This window comes from Salvelinus fontinalis, chromosome 12, assembly GCF_029448725.1.
Source record: "Salvelinus fontinalis isolate EN_2023a chromosome 12, ASM2944872v1, whole genome shotgun sequence".
NCBI lineage: Eukaryota > Metazoa > Chordata > Actinopteri > Salmoniformes > Salmonidae > Salvelinus > Salvelinus fontinalis.
The window spans coordinates 11534897-11541964 of NC_074676.1; positions in this window are offsets into that span (position 1 = coordinate 11534897).

Here is a 7068-nt window from a genome sequence, read left to right on the forward strand (position 1 = left end):
AAATAAAGAATAGGCGGGACAACGACTACTCCCATCGTTAGGGAGAGCGGCACATATCTTGTCAGTATGTCCATAATCTTTGGTACCAGAGAAGAGGCGAAACGAGACGGATAACTGGACCCAAAATCTGTTTTCTTCAGCAGGTGGCAGTTTCACTTTCCGATCTGTGGCTTTGGCTTCACACTGCAAATAGTGAATTTAAACCAGGGGAAAAACACACTAGCCTCCCATGTGCGCAATAAAAAACCACACAACCTTACCCAAAGCAAAAAAAACGAGTTTGACAACCCTCCCCCCTATTTTGCACAACTCCGATATAAAGTGTTTTTTCTCAAAATTGCCGGGATGTCACGTGTCCTTCTTATATCAGTACACTCATAACAACCTAAGCATTAAGAAATATCTATTGCATCAATGACGGCACAAGTAGCAAATAAGCCATTCCATTTTTTGTTAACCAAATTCGACACTCATTGACCTCCATACAAAACTCCTCGCTTGGTGAGCAGGAGAAACAGTGACAGTATGGGGATGAGGTAGGTAAATTGGGTGGGCTATTTACAGATGGACTATGTACAGCTGCAGCGATCGGTTAGCTGCTCAGAAAGCAGATGTTTAAAGTTGGTGAGGGAAATAAAAGTCTCCAACTTCAGCGATTTTTGCAATTCGTTCCAGTCACAGGCAGCAGAGAACTGTAAGGAAAGGCGGCCAAATGAGGTGTTGGCTTTGGGGATGATCAGTGAGATATACCTGCTGGAGCACGTGCTACGGGTGGGTGTTGTTATTGTGACCAGTGAACTGAGATAAGGCGGAGCTTTACCTAGCATGGACTTATAGATGACCTGGAGCCAGTGTGTCTGACGACGAATATGTAGCGAGGGCCATCCAACTAGAGCATACAGATCACAGTGGTGGGTGGTATAAGGTGTTTTAGTAACAAAATGGATGGCACTATGATAAACTGCATCTAGTTTGCTGAGTAGAGTATTGGAAGCTATTTTGTAGATGACATCGCCGAAGTCGAGGATCGGTAGGATAGTCAGTTTTACTAGGGTAAGTTTGGCGGCGTGAGTGAAGGAGGCTTTGTTGCGAAATAGAAAGCCGATTGGGGGGGGGGGGGTTGGAGCTGTTGGCCGAGGTTGGAGTAGCCAGGAGGAAGGCAAGGCCAGCCGTTGAGAAATGCTTGTTGAAGTTTTCGATTAATAATTTTACATGTATATTTTTTTATCCAGTTGGTTGTTTCAGGGTTCTTGGCTACACCTTGAAGAGATACAATAAAGGGTATTTCTCAAAGCAATCATTTGTTTCAGTGTCATTGTCTATAAGTCACAGACATGCGCTCCATGACATGCAGGTTTTTCTTCCATCATAGCCAAATTTCCTCATGTAGTTTTATTTATTTAATTTAACCTTTATTTAACTAGGCAAGTCAGTTAAGAACAAATTCTTATTTACAATGATGGCCTACTCCGGCCAAACCCGGACAATGCTGGGCCAATACTTGCTGGGCCTCCCCTATATCAAGGTGTTTTGGTTCTTCCTTTATGCACTATGATTTTCCGTGTTCTAACTTTCACTATAGTCTAACAGACTAGTGGTCTATCCTGCCCCCTATCCACCATTCATGGTGACAATAGCAGTCGGTGGATTGTTTGTCCAGATCTGCAATAGGCTAACTAAACTCAGCAAAAAAAGAAACGTCCCTTTTTCAGGACCCTGTCTTCGTAAAAATCTATATTACTTCACAGATCTTCATTGTAAAGGGTTTAAACACTGTTTCCCATGCTTGTTCAATGAACCATAAACAATTAATGAACATGCACCTGTGGAACGGTCGTTAAGACACTAACAGCTTACAGATGGTAGGCAATTAAGGTCACAGTTATGAAAACTTAGGACACTAAAGAGGCCTTTCTACTGACTCTGAAAAACACCAAAAGAAAGATGCCCAGGGTCCCTGCTCATCTGCGTGAACGTGCCTTAGGCATGCTGCAAGGAGGCATGAGGACTGTAGATGTGGCCAGGGCAATAAATTGCAATGTCCGTACTGTGAGACGCCTAAGACAGAGCTACAGGAAGACAGGACGGACAGCTGATCGTTCTCGCAGTGGCAGACCACGTGTAACAACACCTGCACAGGATAGGTACATCCGAACATCACACCTGAGGGACAGGTACAAGATGGCAACAACAACTTCCTGAGTTACACCAGGAACGCACACAATCCCTCCATCAGTGCTCAGACTGTCCGCAATAGACTGAGAGAGGCTGGACTGAGGGCTTGTAGGCCTATTGTAAGGCAGGTCTTCACCAGACATCACCGGAAACAATGTTACCTATGGGCACCAACCCACCGTCGCTGGACCAGACAGGACTGGCAAAAAGTGCTCTTCACTGACAAGTCGCGGTTTTGTCTCACCAGGGGTGATGGTCGGATTCGCGTTCATCGTAGAAGGAATGAGCGTTACACCGAGGCCTGTACTCTGGAGCGGGATCGAGGTGGAGGGTCCGTCATGGTCTGGGGCGGTGTGTCACAGCATCATCAGACTGAGCTCGTTGTCATTGCAGGAAATCTCAACGCTGTGCGTTGCAGGGAAGACATCCTCCTCCCTCATGTGGTACCCTTCCTGCAGGCTCATCCTGACATAACCCTCCAGCATGACAAGGCCACCAGCCATACTGCTCGTTCTGTGCATGATTTCCTGCAAGACAGGAATGTCAGTGTTCTGCCATGGCCAGCGAAGGACCCGGATCTCAATCCCATTGAGCACGTCTGGGACCTGTTGGATCGGAGGGTGAGGGCTAGGGCCATTCCCCCCCAGAAATGTCAGGGAACTTGCAGTTGCCTTGGTGGAAGTGGGGTAACATCTCACAGCAAGAACTGGCAAATCTGGTGCAGTCCACGAGGAGGAGATGCACTGCAGTACTTAGCGCAGCTGGTGGCCACACCAGATATTGACTGTTACTTTTGATTTTGACCCCCCCCTTTGTTCAGGGATACATTATTCAATTTCTATTAGTCACATGTGTGTGGAACATGTTCAGTTTATGTCTCAGTTGTTGAATCTTATGTTAATACAAATATTTACACATGTTAAGTTTGCTGAAAAAAAACGCAGTTGACAGTTTTCTTTTTTTGCTGAGTTTAGTGAGCATACCACACAAAGACATTCAAAGCTACATGCATTTTTTATATGAACCGACAAGAACAAATAGGAATAGCTGATAGGCAGCAGAGAGGCCAGGTGCATCATTGCACATGAAGGAACAGTGAAGACATGAGACACACAAAAATCTCCCTTATTGATCTTGTTAAGGGACAATACAATTACCCTACCTAAATGAGCCTACAACACCACAATGCAATGAATAATTGCTTTATTGTTTTCAAGTGAGTACAACCCTTACGAAAAAAAGATTTCAGTCAGAGGGCAGTACAACTGCAGTATAACTGCAGTTAGAGTGCAGTATAACTACAGTATCCTTGTAACGATGTGCACTGAATGTCGGGAAGCAAGTTCAGGGAGTGAGTGTTTTAACACAACATAATACAAAATAAGAAACATGGACAATGCACAGACATGACACAGAAACAATAACGCCTGGGGAAGGAACCAAAGGGAGTGACATATATAGGGAAGGTAATCAGGGAACTGATGGAGTCCAGGTGAGTGATGACGCACAGGTACCCGTAACGATGGTGACAGGTGTCATCACGAGCAGCCTGGTGACCTTGACACCGGAGAGGGAGCGCACGTGACAATCCTGCAAATACTGCATCCAAAATAACAGTTTTTTTTCTGTAGTTGTTTTGTTGTATTTTGTAGTATACACCGCAGTTATTCTGAAATTACTGCGTCCAAAATACCAGTCGACTACAGTTACTGAACTTTTACTGCAGTTTCAAAACTGCAATAAGGGAACATTCTCGGCTACAGTGAACATGTAATTTAAATAACGGTGCAAAAGTCTTGTGATTGGAATGTTTAATTCGATTTGGATCAGTTGTGGGTCTACTCTCGACCAGTGCCGATTTTAGCATGTAAATCTTGGTGGGGCAGTTTTTGATGCATGGCAGCAAAGCCACTACATGACACAACACAACACTAAACAATACATTCATTGCACTACAACGGTGACAAACTTTGCCCACATACTGTTAGGACCTACATAAAGCTGTCCCAACAGCAGAACTTTATTTTCAGCACCATGGAGTGAATTCAGTACCAATGAGCGAACTAGGATGGACGTAGTCAATATAACTACTTGTTCAGCACTTTTGAAATGTACAGCAACAAAATTCAGAACATGGGCCATTCTTACAGTATTCTCCCTGTACACCAGAACCGTAGGATAAATAAGGGGGACATATAAGCAGACAATGAAAGCTCTTACAATATTCAATGATTACATTTCTCTTAAACAGGCTATAGGTTACATGTGCACCATCAAGTCAGAACAGTAGGCTTAGTTATGAGGGAGAAAGTGACCAAATTATTATGGTGAGGCACATGGGTTATTAACAGCTTACTACACAACATACACTTAGTATTACTTTCTTAGCTACAATATACATATCTCCCTGGCATATTACATAATTTATGCAGCAGCATATAAGACATTTTTGGACTCACCTTGTTGTGCTGTACTCACTTGAACTGGAAGGTGGCGCGGCTGTCCTTCTCATGGACACATTTTGTCATCAAACTTTGTCATCGAAGTCAGGCATTCTCTGGATTTATGGTGCTTTCAAAAAAACTGGGAACTCTGGAAAAAAAACAAGGCCCAATCATGACGTCAGTGATCTTATATAAAGAGGCCCGAGTTCCAGACTTGGAATTCCGAGTTGGATGACTGTTCAAATAGTATTTTTGCAGGTCGGACCTTGTTTTTTTCAGGGTTCCCAGTTGTCTAGAACTCTCTAGAATCTGAGTTTTTCCAGTTCCGAGTTTTCAGTTGTTTTGAACATAGGTCATGGCATAGGTCATGCAAATTTTTCTGGCCCATGGTGTTGCATATGAATGTTTATCCTTTTAAGCTTGGAAAATAGCCCCTTAAATCCAGACTTGGACCACACACCCAATCCCCTGAATAGTAGGCTTGCAGTTAGCCACTGATTCCTTCCAAACCACTCATTGTTGAATATGCGATTTACAACTTGTTGTGTAATGTTCATGTCCAATGGCCGATGAGCACAGATACCGATTTTATCTATAATTTCTCTTCATATGACAAGGATTGAAAAGGATTTGCCAGTAGATTGTTGACTTGATTCATTATGATTACTGCTTGTCTAGCTTGCCAACTAAGATTTTGAAAGTATGATGTTGACATGATCACTCCAATTAAAGCTACGGTAGATATAATGTGATGTGACATAATTTTATCTGTGGCCAATGACCTTGAGCCTTCTTGGAGGGGCTTGAATTTGCGAGCTCTCCCCGTATATTTTGCGATGACGTCGTGTCCCCATGAGTGACAGAACACTGAGCCAGTCATGGCACAACTAGAGAACATTACCAACCCCTGCGCTCCATATTTCCCGCTGACTGCCCCACCACCACAGAAGGCACAGAGCTATGTAGAAACACCTGCATTTTGGAGCTGCCTTATTCAAGAAAGCAAAAAAGAGACTGTGTTCGTATGCAGCTTTGTTAACTTAAATATATATATTTTTTGAATTGTTTGCAAACTGATATGTGACTCGTATTAATGCTAAAAGGTGCCCTGAATGACAGGTTGCCCCTGTGAAACACAAAGATCATTTCACTGCCAATAAACTGCTGATAGGTACTTATCACAGTGGGAGTTTGTTTCTTCTCTTGCTGTATAGAACAAAAGCTGTACCTGCTGCGTGCTGACCAGTGATGTGTATTAACCCTGGATGATTAACAGGTATTGAAGCCAACCCACAACCATCTTGGCACTCCTTCTCTGTCCTAAAAAATATTTAATTAAAATTCTGTATTCATTCCTATGTAGGACTGCTCCGACAGAGGAGTGCCAATATGGCCAGTTGGTGGCTCAAAGTTTCTCGGCAGGTAGTCTAGTGGTTAGAGTGTTGGGCCAGTAACTGAAAGGTTGCTGGATCAAATCCCTGAGCTGACAACATTTACATTACATTTAAGTCATTTAGCAGACGCTCTTATCCAGAGCGACTTACAAATTGGTGCGTGCACCTTATGACATCCAGTGGAACAGCCACTTTACGATAGTGCATCTAAATCTTTTAAGGGGGGGGGGGGGGGGGGGGGGTCAGAAGGATTGCTTTATCCTATCCTAGGTATTCCTTAAAGAGGTGGGGTTTCAGGTGTCTCCGGAAGGTAGTGATTGACTCCGCTGTCCTGGCGTCGTGAGGGAGTTTGTTCCACCATTGGGGTGCCAGAGCAGCGAACAGTTTTGACTGGACTGAGCGGGAACTGTACTTCCTCAGTGGTAGGGAGGCGAGCAGGCCAGAGGTGGATGAACGCAGTGCCCTTGTTTGGGTGTAGGGCCTGATCAGAGCCTGAAGGTACTGAGGTGCCGTTCCCCTCACAGCTCCGTAGGCAAGCACCATGGTCTTGTAGCGGATGCGAGCTTCAACTGGAAGCCAGTGGTGAGAGCGGAGGAGCGGGGTGACGTGAGAGAACTTGGGAAGGTTGAACACCAGACGGGCTGCGGCGTTCTGGATGAGTTGTAGGGGTTTAATGGCACAGGCAGGGAGCCCAGCCAACAGCGAGTTGCAGTAATCCAGACGGGAGATGACAAGTGCCTGGATTAGGACCTGCGCCGCTTCCTGTGTGAGGCAGGGTCGTACTCTGCGGATGTTGTAGAGCATGAAGGTAAAAATATGTTGTTCTGCCACTGAACAAGGCAGAATTTGTTCTTAACTGACTTGCCTAGTTAAATAAAGGTTAAATAAAAAATTATATACATCTTTACTGCCGACCGGTTGCGACGAACCTACGGATTCTACTTGTGGAATGGCAATGCTCATCATTGGCCAACAACTTGACTTTGAGCAAATCAGAGAGCACAAATCACCACGTGGGCGAGCCAACAAAAAAAAGAAAAAATATGGTATTTTCT